The 26,235-nt window shown below is 41.8% G+C and overlaps 1 protein-coding gene across 4 annotated transcripts in view; it reads left to right on the plus strand.

Annotated features, from left to right (window-relative positions):
* The window catches only part of Dcun1d3 (defective in cullin neddylation 1 domain containing 3), a 39,895-nt gene that overhangs the window by 343 nt on the left and 13,317 nt on the right, over positions 1-26,235 (plus strand). The window contains exon 1 of one of the 4 annotated variants that reach the window (XM_048460160.3): positions 27-201. The exons of 1 other annotated variant lie outside the window; for it this stretch is intronic. The gene's annotated coding sequence lies outside the window, so the exon portion shown is untranslated. Of the gene's footprint in view, positions 1-26; positions 202-341; positions 515-26,235 lie in introns of those variants that run through there. 2 more of the 4 variants (XM_048460163.3, XM_048460161.3) reach the window with 2 other exon arrangements.

Below are 26,235 nucleotides of genomic sequence, written 5' to 3' on the forward strand. Positions count from 1 at the left end.
CGATGGAGGGGGCGGGGCTTCGGGGCGGCCGCCGCCGGTGGGCCGCAGATGAGGAGGAGGCGGCGGCCGCGGTGGCAGAAAAGGCGGCGGCGGCGGGGGTAGGGAGCCTGGAAACGCAAGCGGGGATGGTAGGTGGTTTGGACCCGCCGGGCCGCCGTCGTTTCCAGAAAGGGTTTGACTGGAGGAACCTCTGGAGCAGCTGTGAGTTTGGAGGGGGGGGAGGGAGCTAAGGAAAAGGGGGGAGCATTGAGAGATGAAGGGGCGGGGGTTCGGTTCCTTCGAGAAAGGGGGTGGTGGTGGAAGGGGAGGAGTGCAAATCAGCGCCTTGTCTGGACTGGTCCCTCTGGAAGAAGAGGCTGTGAGGGGAGCCTGTGGCGTGTCAAGCGCGCAGGGCTCAGAAAACTTACCTACTGTCCCTGCCTGCCCATCGCCAGGACCCCTCAATCCAAGGCCTGGGGACCTGGGGTCGTAGATGCTCGGGGAGGGGCTGCAGACTCTGAACTGAAAGTCCTGGGTAAGAGCCGTGAGGTAGGAGCCCAAGGGGGAGGTGGCGGGTGAATCTCCAGCTCCCTCCCTGATTTTCCTCCCCACCCCCATCCTTCTCTGTAATCGTTAACAGCCCTGGAATTAAGGGGCTCAGACCTGAAGGCCTTTCTGTGCACCTTTGCTACAAACGATAACCATCTGTGCCTGAGGTAATGGGGCTGGAGGCTTTGCCTATATCCTGTTTAGGAAGTGGGACGGGGTGACAAATGTATTGTTTTTTCCATCCCCACCTCTTATCCTCCCCCATACACACCCCTGTTTCTACTTTAATTCTCTGTGGTTGAGTGGCAGTCTGGTCACCCTCTCCCCTTTGTGGCACTTAGTACCTTGGTTACCTCTTTTGAATTTTGTGTTCAGCCTCTATCCCAGCTCCTAACTGCAAGCTTTGTAGTACTTCAGTTCTGGTCTGTGTCACACTGGGGAGTACCTCACAACGCCGCCCGGCTCCCGGTTCTAATGAGCGTTTTCTTTTATGGATACTGGAATTCCAGACTTCTTGCAAGGAAGCATAAATGGCATCATAGCCCAGGAATCAAGATCTCTCGCTCCAAATACTTTATGTGTGAGGAATTTACATGTTGTCAACTCTTTCCCGAAATGATTTGATGTTAGGCTAATTCTGGATTTCTGTGTTTCTCTCCACCCACACTTCATGATGCACTTCTGAGAACAGAAAACCCCATATTACTTTTTTTGTTGTTGTTTCTACAATTGGACAATAGCTCTTTATCTCTTTCTCCATCTGTGTGTCTGGCACACTCATCTTCGGTGACAATGGACTTGTGCTGATTTTTATCTTATTTAGCTAATGCTTTGTGTATAGGTGGTCTTATAGGAGACAGTGTGGTGCGTAGTTTTGTTTTTAGCAGAATTTAAATCCAAATGCAAATGTTTGAAGAAAGAATAATTGGAAAGATCTCATTCATGTTGTTTATAAAACAAACAAAAAACCACCACAGAGTAAGTAGTGCCTCTTCTAGCCTGTCATAGAGATTTCAGAGTGAAGTGTTGTGTTCTTTTTTGCAGCTGATACATTTTTAAAAAAGAAGTCCTCTGTTGATTATGGAACTGTCTTCTAAGAAACTTTATGTTTTAAGAAATAGTGCTAAATTTTTGACTAGAAAGTGCGTATGTTTTGCCTTGTCACTGAATTGGGTGTGTAGTATCACTCGGGTGATCATAACAGATGTTCTTCTGATGCTGGAAGAGAGTCCTGTCATATTTATGAGGGCCTTCAGGCCTGATCAAACAGAATACTTAATGCCTCAACTGTACACTTATGGTATTTAGATGGTTTATAGGAACAGAAGAATTACCTCTAGTCTTACTTTAATTCATTGGAACCTAGTTTGCCATTGAATGAAAAATTCAAAATTCATCCAATTAAGACGGGCTATAAGTACTAGCCAGTGTTTCAGACACCAGATGTACAAAGGTGAACACAAGCAAAAGTTCCACTCTCACGGAGTTTATCAGAGTGGGAGTTGGGGAGATATAAACAAGCAGATCTGATTTTGATTAAATGCTGAAGAAAATGAGTGATGGGCTAGAAAGTGACTGGGATGCAGTGAAGGGAGACCTTCCTAAGGTGACGCTTTAAACAGAACTTTAAATGAAAAGGAGCCAGCCATGCAAAGATGAAGGGAGAACTCTTGGCGGTTTAGGAAACTGGCTGGAATGAACTTGGCAAGTTCTAGGGACTGGGGGTGGAGTGTAAGTCCAGTGAGTGAAAGGTTGCATGAAATAGGGTCAGAGAAGTGAAGTCGGGACTCAGGTAGACAAAATATGATAGGGAGGAAGAAACAGAAAACTCATTTTGTTGCCTTTCCTGGGGCCTTTATCATTATCTTTGTAGTTTCTGTTCAACTATTATAATTAAAAACAAAAGCAGCTCACCCAGCTGAGAGTAATAAAGAGAGCAGCAGTGGTCACTTGGGCTATGTGTTTAGGAATAAGCAGGATGTTCAATTGAGGGCACACCTGTTCCCATAAAATACTTGGCTGTACGTGCTACTATTTAAAATTGTGTAATAAGTACTCTAAATGTGTGTTAGTGTAGACATCTTCCATCTCTGTGTGAATTTAAGGTTGAAGGATTGGGCACGTGTTAATAATGTGTTGATCTACAATTGACCATCTAGATATGAGTTTTACATTTTTTTTTTCTTTTGTGGAGAGGCAACATTTGTGTTGCAATAGTTCCGCTTTTGCCTGGGCCTCTTGGTGAGTAATAATATTCCGAGAGGTAGTTTGGTGCTAAAAGTTCCCTCTGGATCACATTAGATTTGTGTGTGTGTGTGTGTGTGTCCCATTTCCACTATGTCACCATCTTTTGATTGGCGTGTAACTTAGGTATGTAGTGTACTTTTGCTTTCAGTTGGGGGCATTCATCTCCAGTTCGACCTTATCTTGGACAGATGTCCACTTGAGAGGCCTAATCAAGTTGCTGCCTTGATTTGGCCCTCCTGAGCTGTAGCACGGTAGGCAAAAATGGAAAGAGTATTTTTTTTTTTTCTTCTCAGCCTCACAAAAGTGACGGGAATATTCTTTGAGTAAATCAGTCCTTTGAGCCAGACTGTCGAGAGACAGAAATGTTGCTTAGACTGTAGTAAACTCAGTCTTGCAAATGTTAAATGAAACTTTTTCTTGGTTGAAGACAGATTAGAAACGGTGAAGTTAGTTTAGGCTCCAGCGCTCTACTACCTGCGGTGGCCCCTCAGAACTGACTTGGGTAGAGCTTTTGGTGTTGTCCTAGGGTAAGGAAGGTACACACCTTGTTATTGGAATGCTAACAGCAAATCCTCCTTTGCGAGTAAATGACTAATGTCAACTGTCATTGACTTGCAACTGTTAGGACCTGGCATGGGTACACATCTCTGGCTTAGGCCCAGGTTAAAGAGCTTGCCCCTGACTTCATGCACTGCTCCTGGGCATGCAGTGCTTTTGGTGTTGAGGAGTCCACTGTTTCTGGTCAGTTCAATGGTTTATTACAACTCAAGTACATAAATATTGTCTAGGCTGACATTTCATCAGCCAGTTTAGAGCCTACCTTTTGAAAGCGGGGGAACTTGAACACTGGGAGAAGCCCTTAACCCCTACATTGACCAATAATTATGTTTGGGAAATGAACTAAATCTAAGTGAATTTGGAGCATTGGAGCTGCGTTGGCCTTTTGACCTACGGTGCCAGTCAATTTGTTTAAGGTTTGGGGGATTTTTGACACATTCCAATGAAAGGTGAAAACCTAAAAACCTGCTGGTGCCACTTGCCTCCGAAATTGTGGGTCAGTTGTTTTGCATTGCGTTAGATGGCTTAAGTTAATCTGATTTTACTACTGTCTTGGTATGTGTTCTGTAGTGAGGAGAGTTAATTGTACACTGCCAGTTGTTTTGAGGTGAAGAAGTAGTAACTCAGATTGAAACAATGGTAATTATGTGGTAACTACCGTTTCCCTACCTCTTGATAACTTACAATTAGTCTTTGTGTCTGTCTACAGATGTTCATACCAGTGTTCCAGGATCAGTTCTTCCTGATGTTGGAACAGTTTCCTTAGTTCTTTCTGTAACAGACCAGGTCGATTGACTTAGTGTCCTTTAGTTCAAATCTAGTGTCACTAATTCTTGTATCTTTTTTTTCTAGTCAATGAAAGGTTTTATTTCTTTGGAGGCCAAAAAGGAGATTTGGGTGAGAATAACACCAGTGCCGCAAACTGAGTCTCTGGAGCTAGGCTGTGCCGAGAAAGGGGGATGCCCAGTCCTTAAGATATATGCAAATGTGACTTTATTTAAACACCATACTGTGGAACATGTGAAATGATGACTTTTGCTTCCTTGCGAGTTTGACCTTGCTCACCTCTTTAAATTGTGATTTGAATTGTTTGGTTTGGGACTGAGATATAGCATAGGAGCCTACATTGTACAGCAGTGTAAGCATCATTCGGTAAGCATCATCATGCCCTCTTTCTGTCCTGCTGCACATTGCTGAAGCATTCAACCTCAGGGCCCAGTGACTGGAAATAATGCTGTCACTGAGACTGTTAGATCTAGACCAGCTCTGATTACTGGCAGATCTCTGATAGCGCTCTGCAGAGGGCAGGACTTCATTTTAGGGATATTTAACATCTTGTAGCCATTATTGCTCTTACTGCCTGTCAGTCCAGGAGATGGTGTGTTGGAGAGATCTGTTCCTTGTTTTAGTAGTGAAAGCATCTACTGTATTGAATGCAGTTAATTCTACTTCATCTAGTTGTTGATCGGTTTTCTGTCCTGCCCGGTCATTTAGTCCCAAAGAAACACACAGAGGTCTACATTGATTATAAAACTGATTGGCCCATTAGCTCAGGCTTCTTATTAACTCTTATAACTTTTATTAGCCCATTATTCTTGTCTATGTTAGGCACGTGGTTTGGTAACTTTTCAGCGAGGCAGTCACAGTCTTCTGCGTCTGGGTCACAACTGCAGAATGAAACTTCCCTCTTCCCAGAATTCTCTTTGCTCCACCTCTGTTCCTGCCTGGTCGCCCTGCCTATACTACTTGCCTGGCTACTGGCCAGTCAGCGTTTTATTAAAAATAATACAAGTGACAGGGTTCAGACCATTGTCCCACAGCATCTAGTCTGGGAAGATGCAAGAAAAAAAATCTGACCTCTGCAAAACTTTAGAATATCTGGTGTAGCTATGGCTTGGCCTGGAAATGTTTGCAGACCAGTTGTCCTGGAACTTAGAGGGATCTATCTACCTTCCGCTGCCTCCTGAATACTGTGATTAAAAAAAGCATGCACCACCTGGCCACAACAATGCCCCCCCTTTTTTCTTACTAAGGTTTGAGGAATCCCCCTGAAGCAGAAGTATTCCTGTAACAGAAATGAGGACATTTTTGCTCCCCCCCGCCTTGCCTTTATCCCAAAGCTTCATTTTACAAAAAATTCCTATAAGACTGTTGGGCTTCACTATGCGATTTCATAGTCTAAGGATAAAGTAAGTTGAAAGGCCACATTTTTTAGTGGGAAAACAGAAATTGAGAAAATTAGAGCAATCTATGGGACCACTTTCTCTGGTCTTAGTTGACTTCATGGTTTCTTTTAGGTCCTTATAGGCACTTAGTAGAATTTGAGTCTAGTTAAATTCTTGGTACTTGACCTTCTGTATTTCTTAGTTCTAAGCATTGTTACCAATTCTTTTTATTTTTTTAAGATTTACTTTATTATTTTATGCCTAAGAATGTCTTGCTTACCTGTGTGTATGTGTACCACGTCCCTTCCTTGTCTGAGGCAGCCAGCAGAGGATGCCAGATCTCCTGCGATTGGAGTTTCGGTCCATTGTGAGCTATTATATTGGTGCTAGGAATCAAACCTGGGTCATCTGTAAGAGAAACAAATGCTCTCAACCACCGAGCCAACTTTTCAGCCCCTTGTTACCAATTCTTAATTCTTTGTTCAAAGAATTATAATGTGGCATATATGAAGCAGGATTCAGTAATGGAATGAGGGCTCCCACTGGAGCAGAGGTTGTGGATGTTTCAAATGGAAAGCTGGAGTTTCTCCCAGACTGTTTTCTGAAGGGACCAAATTATATTCAAATTGGAATGGAGACTTCAGCACCCTGAGTTCTTTCAGTTTAATGAGACAGAGTCTTCAAATGTAGCCCAGGCTGACCTCAAACTCAATGATCTCCTCTTTCACATTCCTAAGTGATGTTGGGATTGTATGGTATCACTGTGCTCTGCTTTTAAGTTCTTATGTAACTAGTGGGCATGGTTTAATAATAGCTGTGCAAAATGCTGAGTTGGATATAGTTGTATATATAGTGACCCACTGTAGAATCTGAACGGAAAGCCCATGTATCCCTGACAGCAGTTTGATGCAAATAGCCATGCTTTTTATACAAGCTATCATTTTTGTGTTAAGTGTTTGACTTCTGGTCAACACAGTGTCACAAGTTTGTAATCCCCATGCTCAGGAGGCTGAGGCAGGATTGTTGAAAGCTTGAGTCCAGCTTGGAGGCAGAGCTATATAGCACAACTCTGTTCAAACAAAACAAGAACATTTCCACCTGGCTTCACATCCCACACTTGTAGTTCAGTAGTCTTTAGTACTCAACTCAGGTGGAGGCAGGAGGATCAGAAGTTCAGGATCATCCTCAGCTACATAGAACTTTTGAGGTCAGTCTGGGCTATGTAAAATCTTATCACAAAAAACAAATACCCTTCCTGTCCCTTTACATTTGCTTTCTATCCACTGGGTGCTGTTTAAACAAGAGGAGGAAGTCAGGCTACCTCAGAGAAGATGGTGAGACTAGCAGCGTGGGTCCTGGAGGCAGGATTAGGAATATGATAACACTGTTAAGCCCTTTAAAGACACACTTTTTTTTCTAACTGTGGTGGTGATTTCAGGAGTGGTGAGTTATATAGTGAAAGTTCTATTAATTTCTATGAGTATTTTCATGGTTCTTGTGTCTTTGTAAATCAGTTTTTATTTGGAATTAGTAGTCACTTATCTAGTCATTTACTCAGCTGTCGCTGGAAAGCTCGTGCACATGGGAAGAATTCTACTTTGGACTTCCTAACTTTATGAAATCCACAAGCTTTTCTAGAGCCATTGAATAGCTCAGCTGAGGTGGGTAAAGTTGCAAGCCTTTATTTATGAGGCCAGGGTTGTAAATGGGTGTCATGGAAAGGGCATAGTGGGGAAGAGATTGTCTAACTCCAGGGAGCAGCACTCTCCAGGAGGGCTGGGGACCTGCTCTCCTTGAGAACATGTATGGAGAAGAGTGTAGGGACGCAGGGACCGGCATGACTGCTACTCTTCACAGTTGACTGGGCATTCGCCATGGATTGTTTCTGGGTCCTTTATGCTTATCATTTAGGACTTGCTTTCTCCCCCTATCCTCTGAGACAAAGTTTCTCAGTAGCTTTGGAGCCTGTCCTGGAACTCTCTCTGTAGACCAGGCTGGCCTCAAACTCACAGAGGTCCACCTGCCTCCCCCTGGCGAGTGCTGGGATTAAAGGCATGCACCACCACCACCTGGCTAGGACTTGATGTATTTTTTTTTAAAAGATTTTTATTATTTAAAACTTGAATTCACAAATCAGAAGCTGGTGAGATGGGATATATAGTATGTTTGGGCTCCTTAGTCTGGATAAAGTACATAATGAAGAAGACACTGGGTTGTAGTGATATTTTATTTGTATTTTAATAAATAAAGCTTGCCTGAAGATCAGAGAGTAAAACAGCCCCACTGATCACCCTTACCAGACCAGGCAGTGATGAGACACACCTTTAATCCCAGCAGCCATACTAGATTACCATAGAAACCAGGCAGTAGTGGTGCACGCCTTTTATCCCAGCCCTAGAGAAGAATATAAACCAGGAGACAGCTCTCACAGTCTCATTCTGAGATCCCTGGAGGCAGGATCACCATTTTCAGACTGAGGTAGAGGTAAGAGCCAGTGGCTGGCCGTTTTGATTTTCTGACCTTCAGGTTGAACCCCAGTGTCTGTCTCTGGGTTTTTATTAATTGTGCTACACTACATGGTGATTATTGTTATTTAACAACAGTCCTCTGGAGGCGGCAACAGTTACTTTTGAACACTTGAGATAATTCCTGACTGACCTTCTGGGAACTACTACAAATGTAAAGTAACAGCCAAAGCTATTGAAGGAAATCGTTTCAAACTTTGTATTTCTACAACATCTGTGTTTTCTTTGACAGGTCCAAATAGTTCTTTAGTGCTTCCCACCCCCTATGGTTTATTGTCATTTATGTATGTGTGTCTGTAATTGTCCATTTGCGTGCACACACTCACCCATGGACGTAGGAAGAGCGTCCCTGGAGCTGGTGTTACAGGCAGTTCTGAGTAGCCCAGTGTGGGTGTTGGAAATGAACTCAGGTCCTGTGGAAAAACAGTACACGCTCTTAAACTACTGAGCCATGTCTCCAGCCCTAGTTTTTTTTCTTATTCTACCCAGTACTTGTGGGTCTTACTGAAATACCTGATTTCCTAGTGTTGAAAATGGCAAACAGTACACTTGAGCTGGTGACAGCTATATGACAGCATAGATTCTGTGATTCCAGCAAGCAGTAAAGTGTCTTGTGAGCACTGGAGAAGTTGGTTTTAATGTGTGCATCTGTTTCTGAGGTTACTAATTACATTGTTCCAGCAGTTTTCTGGCAGTAACTGAGTGTCCAGCAACTCAGCTCTGATACTGACTGGAATTAGCACAGACCCCACATGCCAGTGACTCAGTCTTACAAGATTGCGCCATTTAGATGCTAGCTGTGGATATTCCCAGGTTATCCTAACTTCTTATAGACTACAAGTTCAGGGGTTCCCACGGCCACTCCCCTGTCAGGTTCGACATTATGCTAGCACAATGCATAGAACTCAAGCAGTGCATGATAATTAGGATTCCCCCTCTTCCTGTTTGGCTTTTCAATGCAGGGTTTGTCTGTATAACAGCTCTGGCTGTCCTGAAACTCTAGGCCAGGCTGGCCTTGAACCCACAGAGATCTGCCTGCCTCTGCTTCCCAAGTGCTGGGATTAAAAAGGTGTCCACCACCATCATGGCCTGGCAGGATTTCAGTTTTTTGTTCTTGTAATTAAGTATGTTCCGGCCAGTGGCAGCAGGAGTAGCAGCTCCAGCCCTGTACGAGCTCCTGTAGCATCCAGGAGGGTTCTTTTCAGGAGTCTCTGGTCAGGCGAAACCAAGTGCTACAGAAAAGAATTTCAAAAACTTAATTTTTTGTATGAAACAGATCTAGATTTTGTTTTGTTTTTGTTTTTCGAGAAAGGGTTTCTTTGTTAACTTGAAGCCTGTCCTGGAACTAGCTCTTGTAGACCAGGCTGACCTCAAACTCACAGAGATTCACCTATTCCTGGTGCCCGAGTGCTGGAATTAAAGGCGTGTACCACCACCACCTGGCTGCAGATCTAGATTATTAACAGAGTTTAATATAGACTCCATAACTGGCATTGAGACAGGGGAAGATAGTATATACACAGGTGTGGCCATGAACTTCTTGAGAGTCTTCCAAAAGTGTCAGCAGTAGCTGTATATATGATTTTGGTGGTTTTGAAATTACATTGTTCAAAAAATTTAAAAATTAAAATGTTTGGGTATACTTATTCTGAGTTAAGCTTGCAGTTAAGGGTATTAACTGCTCTTTTGGAGAACCCAGGTTTGATTCCTAGTACTTAACAACTGTTTGCAACTCCATTTCCAGGTGATCTGATTTCCTCGTTTTGCCTTTTTGGGCAGTAGGCATACAGGTTTTCATATGTGCATACAAGCAAACACCCATACACTTAAACAAATTAAAGCAACAACAACAAAATAGATTAAAAAAAAAAAAAGACCAGTCAGTGCTGGAGAGTTGACTCAGTGGTTCAGAGCTCTTGTTGCTTTTACAGAGGACCAGGGCTCAGTTCCCAGCACTCATATGCATATGGGAGCTCACAACTGTCTTTAACTTCAATTCTGGGGATCCTATGTCTTCTGACCTCTACAGGCAACATGTGGTATACAATACATACCATAAGACATGTTTTTACTTTAATGTAGTTTCTAATCTAGTTTGTGAGATATTTATTGTTATTTTGGCTTTTGAGATAGAGTCTATTTAGGTAGTTGTAGGTGTCCTTGGAACTCACCAAGGTCAGGCTGGCCTTGAACTCATAGAGACACTCCTGCCTGCCTTTGCTTCTGGAGTACTGGGATTCCAGGCAAGTGCCACTGAGCTCAGCTACTTATTTGTTTCTGATTCTCAATCCAAAGCTTTGGGGTGAGGGCTCCTTCTCCTTTCCATATTCCTTTAACTTTTACTGTCTTTCTATTCTACCTAATTTGGACTGGGGATGTAGCTTTTATTTGCTTACTCAGTAAAGCTGGGTCGAACCCATGCTTTCCTCAACCCTCCAAAGCAAGAGGCAGATGCTTTGGTCTCTCTATGCAGTTCTCTTAGAAGACTGAGGCAGAAGGGTGACTTGAGCCCAGGTGCTCCAGATCAGCCTCATTGATGCAGAGGGCAGTAGATGACTTGAAAGAAAGTGCAGTATCTATTGCTCTCTCTAGACGTGTGCTACCATTACTGGACTTAAACATTTTCTGTGCCCTCACAAGCTAATAGACTAATTAAACGATCAAAATTAATAATCAAAAACAACAAAAACAAACAGATTTAGTCAATGTAGCCACACTTGCGAGAGGGACAAAGAAATTCAGCAAAACCCCTCTCCCCTGTTCAATTGGTCCTGATTTGAGGGTAAACTTTAATTAAATAGAAGGCCAGAGATATGCATAACTAAACAGTCCGGCTGAGTTGTAGTCCCCTCTTCACTTTTACATACTCCAGCCAAATGAAGAGTTGTAAATTTTCCCTAGAACAAGTTTCTTTTTTGCCTGAAAGTTTTCCCTCTGGTAACCCCTTTAAGATTCCTAGGAGCCATTAAGAAAAAAAAAAAAAAAAGAGAGAGAGAGATTCCTAAGGGAATTCTAATTCTTTGGGATCCAGGCAGGCCAGTAACACCACTCTCCCAGCAAGTCTCTCTGCTCACCAGCTTGGAAAATCTCAGACCTCATTGATTGGTGGCAGTGGTGGTGGTGTGTGTTTCCTAGCTGGGCATGGTCAGAGACATTACTCTGGCCTTTGAGATTTCATTATATAGGCATGGTTATTGGCTCTTGGGTGGTTGAACTCTTGTCTCTCATTGCCCATCTCTGAGAAAATAGGACCTAAAATAGAATTCAGTGCTTAAGTTTTCCTGACTCAACTAGCCTCTCCTTTGAAACCTCTGAGAGCTCACCCTGAGATCATCCTCTAAACTCAGGTGTGGTCCAAGGTGTCTTTCCCCCATGTAATGAAAGATATGTCAGGAAACTTCAGGGTTTGAAAACTGGAAGGGACCAGAGATAGAGAACTAACTCTCTCTCTCTCTCTCTCTCCTATCTATCTACAATTATTATTATTTCACTTTAATTATCCAATTGTGTGTTTTTGTTGTTTCTGAAATAGAATTTTAAACTGTATCTTAGGCTCGCCTGAGACTCTCTATGTAGTCCAGCCTCAAATACATAACAATCTTCCTGCCTCATCCTCACTAGTGTTGGGATTACAGATATGACCCACCATACCTAGCTTTGTTCTCCCATTTTGTAGGCTATAACTAATTCTGGAGTAACACTAGCTATTCTTTGTTTTGGCTTATAAGAAGCTGACTCGGTATAGTATGAAAGCATTCCTAGAGTGTGCTGTATTCCTGAAGTTCACAGATGCACTAATGCTAGACCTCCCTAATGTTAGAAACAAGGTAACTTGCTGGCACAGCCTTCATCTTATTCTGATTATATTTGTTTGTTTGTTTATTTGAGACAAGGTCTCACTGTGTAGTCCTGGGTTTCCTGGAACTTGTTATTCAGACTAGGCTAGCCTTGAACTCAAGAGCTCTGCCTGCTTCTGCTGCCCAAGTGATGTTACTTTTTAATAAGAAAAATGTTTGGATACACATAACCATTGGTTAAAAGCACAAATCTAGAGTTACACTCTGGTTGTCAGTCTGACTTCACTTGCCATTGGAACTCAGATCCATCATGTGTCAGGTGAAATTCATCACAGTAAATAGATGGAATGATTGTTAGTGCATTTGAATAATATAGTACATGTCATATAAAAAGCATTATTATTATTGTTGTTGTTGTTGTTAGCTGCATGGAATATGTAGCTTAGTTTACCTGGATTGCAGTTCCTAGACAGGGCTATATCATTCTACCTCCCATGTATGTACCTTTTACATACATAGAGTATGTAAAACATTCTTAGGTCCACAGTTATCCATCCCTTGAAAATAAAACCTGTCCTCTGGGTATCTGGGAAATAAATACATGAGTGACTCTAATGAAAACTTCCAACTTGTTTCCAAAGCTGCCCTAAAAATTAGATATGGAAAATCTTCCTCCTGAAATCCTCTAGAGCAGTGCTTCTCAACCTTCCTAATGCTGTGACCCTTTAATACAGTTCCTTGTGTTGTGGTGACCCCAACCATAAAATTGTTTACATTACTACTTCATAATTGTAATTTTACTACTGTTATAAATCATAATGTAAATATCTGATTATGCAGCATGGTTTTAGGTGACACCGGTGAAAAGTTCATTTGAACCCCTAAAAGGGTCTCAACCCATAGGTTGAGAACGGTTGCTACAGAGCTAGAGCCCATGTGAATCTAGCAATAGGGACAAAGGGCTAAGATATTGTTGGGTCTAAAATTGGGATGCTGATCCAGGAGTCATTTTTATCTTTGGCCATATGCCTTGGAGTTCAGTGAGTTGGACAAACCTTCTTGAGACTTTGGATGGAAACAGATTTGTTTCAGCCAATCCAGATTATTTGAGCAGATCAGCTGCTAAGTGCCATGTTGTGCCTGTTGTTTGGGGTGGAGGGAGTGAAAAGCCCAGACCTGCTTCAGACTCACTTGTTGATGAAGTAAGGCCAGGTCCCTAAGACTCTGGAGAGTCTGTTCTAGGGGCCATTGGTGGACGTTGCTGTGTCTTTATGTGGGTCACATCCCCTCTGTGCTTTCTTTAACTGGGATGTAAAGGATTAGGATTAATTTTCTCTCTCTCTCTCTCTCTCTCTCTCTCTCTGTGTGTGTGTGTGTGTGTCTGTGTATTAGTTAATTTTTTTTTTAAATTATTTGTGTGTGTGTTCAGGAAGGACAACTTGAGAAAATTGGTTGTCCCTTTCCACCACGGGAGTTACAGGGATTGAACTCTGGTCATTGGGCTTGGAGGCAGGCACCCTCCCCTGCAGAGGAGTCTTCTGGCCCTGGTTATATGTCCATGTGTTGCTGAAATAACTGTAGTAGTGTACTCTTGTACTGCTGATGATTCTGGTGACTACATGGTGAGTGCTTTTCATTTATTAGTTCTACTTTCTAATGTGTAGTATGACAATGTAACTAGCATGCCACACTTGTGACTACATGGATAAAGATGCTAAGAATGGTTGAAAATGTTTTTTCCTTTTTTTTTTTTTAAGAGATGCTATACCACAACTGTAATAAAACCACCAAATAAACCTTGAATTTCTGTGGAACAATGGAAGGCACATTTTGACTGGCTTGGAACTCAGTATATAGATAGACCAGCCTGGCTTCAGATTCACAGACATCCACTTGCTCTGTCTCTCAAGTACACACTATGCTTAGCAGGTCTATTTTTTTTTTTTAAGTTTGTAAGAAAAATACCAGGTGGTCAGTTGGTAAATGGGCATATAAAAGAATAAGGGTGGATGGCTGCAAAGACTGAGTAAGTATAGTGCAGAGCCAAAACTTACTCCATGGTGTCTTTGTGGAAATGGCAGGTCCACGTTTGTGCAGACTTAAAGACTTGTCTGACTCCGGCACACTGACAAATCTGATAGAAATACCCATAGATTGTGCAGAATTAAAAATAAAGATGTTGCCCAAATCCCATGGATGCACTGTGTACAATTTTAAATATCACAGATGTTAGTAAGTGGTGCCTTTATTTTTACACTTTGAAAAAGTGAATATTGCCATTTTCTCTTCACTTTAGCGGGTCCCCCACCGTCAGGATTGTCATTATCGTTCACTCTGATGTTGGGACTCTTAAGGTGTGAGTTTTGGACCTGGGGGAAGGAGAAAAAGCCTGACCATGGATCTGACACCCAGATTTAAGGTTTTAAAAGTCTAGACTCTTCTAAGAGGTGACCTGTACATTACTTGTGTTTGGCACCTGCTTTAAGGAGACACTGTGACTGTGCCCTAAAATAAAGTTAAGCACCAAAACTTAAAATTCCTACCTTACTCATTCTCACGATTCCACACAGATCTTGAGAGGCAGATAAGTAGTGATAGAAATCATAGCCTGAGCCCGGTGGTGGCGGATCTCTGTAAGTTCGAGGCTAGCCTGGTCTACAGGAGTTCCAGGACAGGCTCCAAACCCTGTTTCAAAAAAAAAAAAAGAAGAAAGAAAGGAAGAAAGAAAAGAAAAGAAGTCATAGCCTGTTGTGGAAGGTACTGACCCTTAGCCACAGTAATACCTCATATAAAGCTCAAATTTCAGAAGAAGCTGAGAAGGCTGCTCCATCCAGGTGTAGTCTGTATTTCTTGTTAGAAAGCTTTAATTATCCATAGTCCCTTGACTTTTTTCTTATGTTTTAGCACTATCTTTTATTATCTGCCTTTAGTAGTTGGTATTTTGCAAACAATCTTGTTCTTTTAAAAAAGCTTACATTTTATTTGTTTATTGTGTGTGTGTGTGTGTGGGTGTGTGATGTTACAGTCAGGACAATTTGTAGGAGTCAGTTGTCTCCTACCATGTGAGTTCTGGGGACCAGGCTCAGGCGTGGCAGCAAGTACATGGTCTACTTTGAGCTGTTGCTGTAATAAATAAAGCACTGACTAAAACCAACTCAAGGTGGAAAGGGCTTATTTAATCTTACACTTTATAGACTGATGTCTAGGGAAGCTAAGGCAGGAACCCCTGGAGATGTTTCTGGCTTTCAGTAACCTTTCTTGTACAGACCTGGCCAACTTGCCCAGGAGTGGCACGCCCCTAGTGAACTGGGCCCTCCCACATCAACTAGCAATCAAGAAAATGCCACAGGTCAGTTTGATAGAGGCAGTTCCTCAATTGAGATTCCTTCTTCCTGGTGTGTCAAGTTGACAGGCAAGATTAGCTCTCACATGCCCTTAACAACCAAGCTGCCACACAAGAACCCCACCACTGAATTGTGTCCGCAGCCCTCTGCATGATTTCATAATGAGAAACTCTGGTGTTTCCCAGCTGAGCTGAGGTCAAGTGCTCGGTGCCCACCTTCATATCATTTTGATTTTGTCATTCATACTGGTTTGTCTCCTGAAAGGCTGTGACTTGTGTTAGGCAGGCTAGGAAAGGGAAAGGGCCTTGGCTCTAGGCTGTAGGTTTGGGGAATTAAAAATCTCCATTTCTACTAAGATCTACTCTAAGCAAATGTCCTTTGAGCAGATTTGATTTGATCTCTTAAAAAGATTTATTTAATGTATACAAGTGTTTTGCCTGTATATATTTTGTGCTAGGGTGTCAGATCCCCTGGGACTGGAGGTGCAAACAGTTGTGAGCTGCCAGGTGGGTGCCGGGAATTGAACCCAGGTCCTCTGGAAGAGCAGCCAGTCGCCCTAACCACTGAGCCATCTCTCTAGCCCTGAGCAGATTTTAGACTTGGATTCCAAATCAGGCAATGTGCCCTTTTTGTTGGATGTAAAAATCACAAGACCACCTTTTGAGGATGTGGTAGAAAGAGACAAGCAACTGCAGAGGTTGTTCTCTGACCACCGCAGGGTCAACAAATGAATTAAAAATAATTCTTTTCAAGATTTTGGATACTTGAACTTTTGTGACAGTTTCAAATCAGACAAAAACATTAATTGAAGACTTAACTTTGAACTCTTACTTAGCCAAGAAACAGAAGATGCTTAATTTATCAAAGCATTTACCTAGCTCTCAGTCATTGCCTGACCAAGCAGAAAGTACTAGTAAAGTTATGCAACAGGTGAGAACCTTCCAGTTGCCTTCTCCCCATTTATAGGAAAACTTTATCCTCCCTGTAACACATCTTAAGCTCCTCCCCTTCTGATTTGCATATTTACTACCATTTGCATACAATACTTGGCTTCAAACAAATTTAGGTCCCCCTATTTAGTACTTGTCAAAATCTGATTAAATAGAAGAGTAAATAGTAGGTCAGGATGAAAAATCTTTTTCTAAATTTATATGTATGTGTGCTTGCTTGTGTGGTGCTCTTTGTACTCAAGGAGGCCAAAAGAGGGTGTAGGGTTCTCTGGAACTGGAGTTGCAGACAGTTTTGAGGCTGCCATGTGGGTGCTGGGAATCTAACTTAGGACCTCTGGAAGAGCAGCCAGTGCTCTTAACCCCTGAGCCATCTCTCTAGTCCCAGAATCCATTTCTTGCTGCAGTTTGCAGTTAAAGTTTAAAAGCTGCTGCCCCGTTTCAAGTTCAAATCTCCTCTCCTCAGAGGCTTAGGGACTTTGGTGTCCCAAATAAAACACCACTCTTGTGTGAAAGAACCTTTATTTTTTTAGAAGACAGGGTCTCACACTGTGTAGCTCAGGCTACACTGTAACTTGCTGTGTGCAGCATGCTGATCCTGAATGCACAGAGAGCCACCTGCCACTGCTGGGGTTAAAGACAGGTGTCACCACACCTAGCTTGTTACTCTTATTTTTAAGAAACAGTAAAACATGGGCCCTTCGGCCAGTGTCTTAGAATTTGAGCCTCAGTCTGCTCATCTGTGAAGTGCTGAGAATAATACCCAAGATACTAGTTAGTGTCCTATCATTGTTTAGTTGTGTGTAAAAGTCTCACACACAGTGCTTGGTATCTAGTGAACTTTAAGGAAGTATTTATGGACAGTTTGGGAGAGTACCTAGAATACATGCAGGAAGATTATACAGTGCACCAAATACATAGTAGGTACTTATTCTTCATTTTTTATATAGTGCTATCCTCTTTAATTTTGGATTAGTATGTGAAGTAATGGGTTTCATTATGGCATTTTCATACATATATGTCATTTTACATTTTACACTTTGTTCTTGCTTATCCCCTTATCTGCCCTCTCTCCCTCATCCCCTTCTCTTGTTGATCCTCTGTCTTCCTTCCAAGTAGTCTCCTTTGTGCTTTTATGTCACATGTGTGGGTACACTTTCTATGAAGGTATTCTCTTGTTGTTTTTTTTTTTTTCTTCCCCACTCCTTCCCCTCTCTAGCTCTCTGTTGGATTCTTTAGGAACCTATGTTTGGGTGTCAGCTGGCCCTGGTCATGTACTACACACACTTCTTCCTTCTGGGGCTTGCAGTCAAGACATTGTCACCAAGACAGTATCCTTTCTTCTCTACATACTGAGTATGATCATGTTTTTTGTTCGATTTATTTATTTACTTTTTTTTTTTAAGACAAGATCTCCCTATGTAGCCCTGGCTATTCTGGAAGTTGCCATGTATACTAAACTGGCCTCAGACTCATAGCCTCATAAGTGCTGGGCTGGTTATGTTTGACCGTCATGAGCCATGAACTCCATGGAAGTAAATCATATAAGGGGATGAATGGGAGTTAATCCTGGCTGCCTCACAGAATGGATTTGTTATGTAATTTATGGTGCCCACAAACCCTTTGGGAAGTCTTTATTATCATGATGGTCTCTTTCTGGGTCTTCTGTTGTTCTCCACCAGTTCTGCCAGAGTGATTCTTGCTCTGCTCTGTAGACCAGGCTGGCCTTGAATTCACAGAGATTCCACCTGCCTCTGCCTCCCGAGTGCTGGGATTAAAGACTTGCACCACCACCACCTGGTCTGAGTGATTCTCATACCTGAAGGGCTATCAACTTGCTGTAAAAAGTAGGCATTTGTCTTTTGCTTCGACATAAGATGTGTTGATGAATTATGGGTGTCAAAACCCGGAAATAAAAATGTTAGTGATTGAAGTTTAGAAAATTATTTTAGAAGCCCCCCCCCTCCATTATGCTGACTTAATTTCTGAAAAATATTCAGGGCTTAAACCATTTCATCTTTGACCAACCTCAAAAAAGATTTATTAATGTTTTTGTCTTGTAAGTTGCTGCTGAGATTGATTTGTGTCAGCCCTGCCACTGTGGACAACCACAGGAGGTGTGTCAGTTGGTTTCCATCTCCCCACATGGTAGACTTTTTAGTTCTGTCACTGGTAGATATGCACTGTTAAACAAGCCTTACTGTTTGCCAACTCACTGAGGAGCCCTGTGGTGGTGTGACCTCCTCCCCAGCTACCAGCACCTAAACTTATAATACTTGGAATTTTCAATGTATTGTGTTAAAACAAACGTCTAATTCTGGCTATTTTTCTTTTCAACTTTTGGCCTAAAGTTGGAAGCTCTATTTTTATACAACATCTAGAAAAGTCACCAGTGTTGCTATTCTCTTGCTACCCCAAATATCCTAAGTGGGCCTGGGGGTGGGGAGAGCAAGAGCCTGCTGTTTCACATGGCTAAGCAGAATGTGTGGGCCTGCCTGCCAGCCAGTGGAGGTGGAATCTGCTCTTTGCTTCTTGGCAAGCATGTCTGGCTTTGGAAGCTTTGTTTAGGACTATAGTTCTTGGTCTTTTCTTGCTGCCATAAGCAGTATAACTCATTGTCTCTAGGGGAATCCAGAGGTAGAACTGTACTGTCCTCGTCTCTTCCTGTCTTTGACAGGCTACATGTGTTAGTAAGATAAGTCAAAAACCACCCATCAGGGGAATTTTTATTTATTTATTTATTTGGAGACAAGCTTTCTCTGTCTCTAGTCCTGGCTGCTGTGGAACTCACAGAGATCTGCTTGCCTTTCTGTTCACCGCCATGCCCAGCATCAAGGAGTTTCTGTGACTAACATAGTGGCAGCAAATATCTCAAGACTTAGTGCCTTGTGCATCGTGGGCACTCACTGTCTTAGCTACTGCTCTATTGCTGTGAGTAGATATCATGATCAAGGCAACTGATAAAAGCATTTATTCATTTATTTGTCTCTATCTATCTATCTTTTTTGAGACAGGGTTTCTCTGTGTAGTTTTGGAGCCTTGCTGGAACTTGCTCTGTAGACCAGGCTGGCCTTGAGCTCACAGAGATCCACACGGCTCTGCCTTCCGAGTGCTGGGATTAAGGCATCTGCCACCACCACCCAGCTATGAAAGCATTTTATTGGGGACTTGCTTACAGTTTCAGAGGGTTAGTCCCTGATCATGGCCAGGGAGCACAGTGGCAGGCAGGCATGTTGCTGGAGCAGTAGCTGAGAGTTGACATCTGATCTGTAGATTACAGACAAAGACAGATACTGGGCCTGGTGTGGGGTTTTGAAACATCAAAGCCCACCCCCACTTCCTAGTCCTTCTTAAATAACTCACCAGCTGGGGACCAAGCATTCAAATATATAAGTCTATGAGGGACATTCTTATTCAACTACCACACTATCAGTGGTTAAATATACAGCAAACCCTTGCTGTGTGCCTAGGAACTGAGGTACCCAGGATAAAACTTGTACTGTTTGGAGATCAGACAAATCAACAAATGAGATTCTCAGAGAATGAAACCAGGCTGGTGTTGCAGACCTGTAATCTTAGATTTGGAAAGCTGAGGCAGGAGGATCATGAATTCAAGGTCAGCTCTAATATCTATAAAAGCAAACCGAAAAGCCGCTGGGCATGGTGGCCCACACCTTTAATTCCAGCACTTGGTAGACAGAGGAATGCAGATCTCTTGAGTTTCAGGTTAGCCAAGGCTACATTGTGATGCCTTGTCTCAAAAAGCGAAACAACAAAACAAACAGCAACAAAGCAAAACAAATAAAAACCCAAATGATCAAAATGAAGAAAACTAAGACAAAACAAACAAACAAAAGTGTTGCTCCAAATTAGCATACAATGGCACTTAGACTGGTTGAGTCCATCTCAGTATTCGAATTGAGATACCTCTGGTACAAAATGATCTTTTGTTTTTTCTCAAACTTAAGATGAGAACATGAGGTGCAAGGTGTCCATAGAGATGTGTAAGCCTAGTTATTTTTCATACAGAGATGGCCTGTTTTTTGTGGAAGGCACAGGCAGGGCTTTAGGAGTGAAGGGATTGGATGTGGTTCTTGAAGTACATGCAAATTTGATGGTAGTTCAGAAAGTTGCTTGCAACTCATTGAACCCTCTGTTACTCAGTGCAAAATGTATGTGCACGCACAGATACAATTTATTCTGGGTTCGTAGCTACTCTCAGGTTGTCCAACATATTGATGACCATAAGAAAGAGCCTTTGGTCCTACTGCTTTGCTTTGGAGTTTTCTCATGTTGGATTTTCCTAAAATAGGGCCTGACAGGGTAACTAAAATAGACAGCATTGCATTGACTCTTAAGTAATGGCTGTTGGGGCAGGAAATAGACAAGAACAGAGTAGCCTCCTTTTTGTTTGTTTTTTGTTGTTTTTTTTGTTGTTGTTGTTTGAGATAGGGTCTCACTATGTAGTCTTGGCTAGGCCTGAACTCAGAGAGATCCACCTGCCTCTGTCTCCTGAGTGCTGGGATTAAAAGCATGTACCACCAGCAAGCGTTACCTTACTTTGCAAAGCCTGCAGCACCATGTTGCTTTTTGCTTTCTATCATATGTTATACACTCTTGATCTGTTTTTCTCTATGCATGTTAATGTATCCATGTGCCCTAAAAGCAGTTGTGAAAATAAATAACTGTTAAGAAAATAAAGCAAAACAGTTTTAATCTGTGTGTTTATGTATGTATGTATATGTATACATAGACACATGGCTATATATTACCCTCATAGGATATGTAGATGTTTGTATGTATATATAAAGACAGACAAACCATGAGCATTTCTAGTCTCTGTTTTAGAAACCCAGATTCTTCCTAAATTGGCTCTTAGCACTTAAAGGGAACTTGTTTGGGTGATAGTAATTGAAATCAAGAATTCTGGTCATGTCTTGTTTTTCAGTTTCATAGGATGTGGTTTAGATCAAATACCTTTGAGCTGGAAGAAGATTGGCTATGTCATTATTGTACAAGGTTTCCAGGAGAGTTTGCTTTCCGTCCCATCACATGCTTTTGAATATTAGAAGGGAATATGAAGGTGAGAGAAAATGTTTCTACAGTAGAAAGCAGGGGTAAATACTCTGTCACTGTGTATTTGGAAGAGGAGTAAGATAGTTCTTTTAGCTTGTTAGTCATACCATCTTATATAAATAGTATCCTAATGGCTCACCTAGTTGTAATGGAATCTGTCAGCTTTCATGGGCCAGGGATCATTGCTCTTGTTGTTCAGCTGAGAGTACCCATGACGTATTAGATTGAAATTGTGGCCCCGTAAGCTGGTCCAGGAACATGAATCAGGAAGTCTTAAGCATTGGCTTGTCCTCTCTGGGCTGCTTAAGAAGGAAATCTGAGAAGCATTAACTGTCTTTATAAGAACTCTTTGAGTTCTTTGAGTGGTGATACAAGCTGACATCTGGGGAATGGAAAAGGGGATTTACTGATCGGTGTATTCATGAAGGTTAGGTTTTGATCTCCATTCTTGAAGTTATTGGATTTTGGGTATAAATGATGTCTTCAAAACCCAGTTTGTAATTTCTCAATATTGCCTTCCACCTAAGAATCTCATTCTTGGGTTCTCTATTCATTAGATCTGAAACTTACCTGGTAAAGAGCGTCTGTTTAATCTTCACATCTACCTTCTTCAGTAAACATTTTACTTTCTCTAGTGACTGTGGTATGGTGACCATTTTCAGTGGTTGGCTTAGGTGCCTGTGTACCCCTTGTAACAGTCATTGGAACCAGGGATGTATGAGGCAGTGGCGGGTTTAAGTCTCATGTTCCATATGAATCCCACATACACACAGCCTTATACCAGGAATTGGGGAGAGAAGAGGGGAACTACTTGGTGAAGCTTAGGCAATTATCTGATAAAGAGGCCAGATGGTGGGGAAGCATACATGGTTCTGTTATGTTCTGTAATGTCCTTTGATTCAGTCTATAGCTCAAAGCCCATATGACAGGTCTGTGGGCTAACTGCGGCCCCTTCTCTGCTTCCAGGCTCTGCAGCCCCATCTGCAGATGAGTCACTCTGGCTCTGCTTAGTCAAGAGCCAGATTTTCAGCCAGTGCTGAGGATGAGGATGCATTAGTCTTTCAGGTGGTACCATCTTAACTTTTTGGAGGGTAGAAAAGGTAAGGTTTATCTCATACAAAAATAAAAAAAAATACATTGAGAAATTCAGATGATATTGAGCCTCTTGTTTCTTGTCCCATCATTTAACAACTCTCTTAAGTCCTTGTGCTCACAATAAGGCTGATGCTTTACTTGCTGCCTGGATATTTTTCTTTAGATATATCTTTCATGCTTTGGCAAAGTTTTGTGGGGAGATTTTTTTGGCCTTTTTTTTTTTTAAGGGAAATTGAATTAGTTGACAAATGCAGCATATTAAAAGTATGCATCCATTGCTAGAATAGATTTCATATAAATGTTTTTGCATATTCTTTGATCCATTAATTTCCCTTCTTGGGATTTATTCTCACAAAATAATTATTGATGTTCTGATTTTTAACTTTATTTTCTATTTATTACCCTAGTTTGCCTATAATAGTGAATTATGGAGAGCAAGTTAGCATCTGAGAGTAAGAAATTAAAACAACAAATCATGGAGCCTGTTCATTGAGATACTAAGCTGTTTACAGTACTTCAGCCCAGCGAGTCTCAGTCTCTTTGCTCCCTCTGGAGTACAATACAAGAATTTTGACAGACTGAATAGTAGGATACAAATAAGCCTTACAAGTTAAGTGTGTGTGTGTGTGTGTGTGTGTGTGTGTGTGTGTGTGTGTGCAGATTTGTCTGCATTTTCTGGACTTTTTAGAATATGTAGATAGTACTTTTAATTTGGCAGTAGTCATAGATGTTTCTGACCAGGTTACTCATGTAGTTGAAAGGAAGAATTCTTTGCCGTGCAGGTCTTATCTGTCCCTCCTTCCTGTCTGCTGTGCATTAGCAGTCAGCCTCCACCATGGTCTTCTAGGAGGAAGTTGGTATGTGTGGTCTTATAATGGATTTAGATTTTCTTTATAAAGAATGAGCAAGCACTGGGAAATTGTTCAGTTACCATGTGATGAACTTGGGGCTTACTTAGAAACCACATAACTCTAGAAACCACAGCGGTATATTTGTGATCATTCGAGTATTCCTATAAGGCATTTGCAGGCAGTCATTTATCATTTTTTTGTATCAGATTCTTTCCTCATCTTTTGACTCATTTCACAATTTCCTTTCTTTCATCTCCAGTTATCTTCTCAGCTGAACTTAGAAGGTGACCAGAAAGTTCATGTGGTAATTGGATGTTTGAGGACTAATTAGCTATGATTTGCTAACCTCCTGGGTGGCAAATATCTGTATGCTACCTGGAAGCAGCGAATTAATGTCTAATCAGCAGTTCACCTTCAGTGAGGTCTACTGAAGTGCAATCCCAAGGAAGGAAGGAAACTTCATACATAGAGCCAGAGTATAGCTCATTATGTACCAGGGAGTACAAACCCAAGACAGCCTTCTGCCTTTAAACAAGAAATGTCATTGAAAAAGCTGAGGTGGGGAGGCTGGTGACAGAGGAGTGACTGTTATAGTTGTCCCCAACAGGGTCATGTTTTTGATTATTTGGTGCCCAGCAGGTGGCACTGACTAGGGAAGTTGTGGAGCCTTTGGGACTGTGGCCTCTCTGGCAGAAGGCAGTTCCTCAGGGCAAGACTTCAAGGTGATCCGTGCTCTGGATTCCAGTGTAACCTCTTTATTCCCTCATCTGCCAACATGTGAGGAACTGCTGTCTCACACTCCCGCTGATGTGGTGGACCATATCTTCTAGACCAGCCAAAATAAGTTTTTCATACAATTAAGTTTCTTCTTTAGGTATGAAGTAACAGCTAGAAAAGTAACGGAGTGGCCAACCTAGAAAGCCACTGCCTTCCTAACAATGGCCCCTTTGCTTTAGAATAGTTGTGATGGGGGAAAGAAACAAAAACCTAGTTGTGGGCCAGTGACATGAGAAAAGGTCCAGTTTTTGTTATTTTGGGTAAATATGTGGCTCAGTTCTAAAGCCTAAAGACCAAAATGCTTTATTTCATTTTGGAAAGTTTATTTGGTGTATCTGTGTTGACTTGCTTGTATTTGGAAAGTAGCCCTCAGCAACACCGGTTTAAGCCTCGGGCCTTAAATAGATATACAGTCTCAGTAGTATCTAGTTATGGACTGCTTAAGGGGTGGGTTCTGAGTGAGTTTGTCATTGTGTGGATGCCATCGAGTGTCCTTACACATAGGTCATTCACTTCATGTAGTATCTTGATGCAGTAAGGGGAGATGTGACATGTATGAGCTTGCTGCCAGTCATTCAGCATGCTGTTTCACAGCAGTCTTTTAACACCAGAAAGTAGCATTGTGAATATGTAGCCCAGTAACGTAATCTTTTTTAATTAAACGTCATATACTGAACATAATTGTATGTGCTATACTTTTCAGTTGGCAGTATAGGGCACTTATCTGTGCCAACATCATGAGTAAGTGAACACTGTTTCTCCACAGCGTTAAGGTGGCTATGGTTGCCTAAAAACTGCTCTGTGATCTAATGGGACCACCATTGTGATCATTGCTCATTACTGATGAAAATGTCATTATACAGCATGTGATTGTATTTCAAGTGTGACACCTAAGAACCATTGACAGACTAATAAAAATAAATGACTTTGTGCAAAGCTGGATGGTGTTAGTCATGTGACCCAAGGTTTTTTCCTAGAAATATAACTAGTGATATTTCCTTTTAAAAATATTTTCTCTTTCCTTTCCTCATGCCTCTGTCATTTTTGTATTTTTTAGATTGGTTGATGTAGCAAGTCCTACCCAACCCTAACTAGTGCTGTATTTTTAGTGTGCTAATGTGGGACACATTATTATCTTTTAGGACAAAGATACCTTTAAAAACATGAACATGGAAACAAACAGGTTTTGTTTGTTTTGGTGGAGGAAACTGCTTTCCCCACTAAGTAACTCTAGTAAGACCTACTCTCTGAAGGTGATCTTCCTTTAAGCCCCAAGTTCCAAGTGTAAGGAGCAGTCCCCTACCTTTCCTCATTCCCTACAAGTTTCTAGAAGTAATTTACAATTGAACAGTGCCCACTTTTCAATCTTTTTTTGAAAAGGTTATTTGGAGCCTGTAGCTTCCAAGTGGGACTAGGAGTCTTGTCTCTTGTAGTCTTGTCTAGAGACCACCTAGTGCTTGGAGGGTGACTTCTGCCAGCGTGGCTGCCTCAGCCTCTGGTTGCTATAGATGAAAAACTGAAGATGTCATGTTCTGTTTTTCAATGTCTGGCGTATTCAGTAAGAAGTAAGACCATGGACTCAGCTAACTCTACAAACTATTTAGATAGAAGTTGGAAACATGAATTTTGTATTGCTATTAGGTGAGAATGCCAGTGTGTGCTGGTAACTTCTTGCTGCAGAATATCTGCCTCAAGATGGGAACAAAATGGAGAAGGATTGGGTTGTTCCCTTCTGTCAAGGCAGTCTTTGGGAAGGTCAGACACACCTTGCTGACACTTTTTTGGTATAGCATCTACCTCCTGTTTTTTAGCTTCTCATTTCACAGTGTCCCTATCAGCAGCCAACACTTCCTCTGAGAAGGCTTTTCTGACTCAACTACATCAAAGAGACAGTTTGCTCTGGGCTGCTTATCATGGCGACTGCTTACCATGAGTTGGGGTCTTATTGCTGACCCTGAAGAGTTCAAACTAAAGTAATGAAGGAAAGGGAAGGCTGCAAACTTGATGATGTCTATCACTCCACTGTTTAGATTGGAGTCACCCATTGTTCTTCTTTTTTGGGCTTGGCTCTGATAGTATGAGCAAGAAGAAGCAAGGGAGCCATTCATTAAGGAGAAAAATTCTTGTCTTCAGAAGGTTCCAGATTTTCAACTTAAGTCTCTTTTAAATGGCAAATAGACAAAGGTAGCCCCAGAATATTATACTTTGAAAAGACAAATCTAGACTTCTTATTTTAATGTTGGAGTCACAGAAACTCAGAGAGGCCTAGTCATTTGTTGAAGGGATACATTGTTTATGGGAGTCCCAAATGAGACACCAAGGTGT

This window comes from Myodes glareolus, chromosome 7 (genome assembly GCF_982192425.1).
Source record: "Myodes glareolus chromosome 7, mMyoGla1.1, whole genome shotgun sequence".
Taxonomy (NCBI): Eukaryota; Metazoa; Chordata; class Mammalia; order Rodentia; family Cricetidae; genus Myodes; species Myodes glareolus.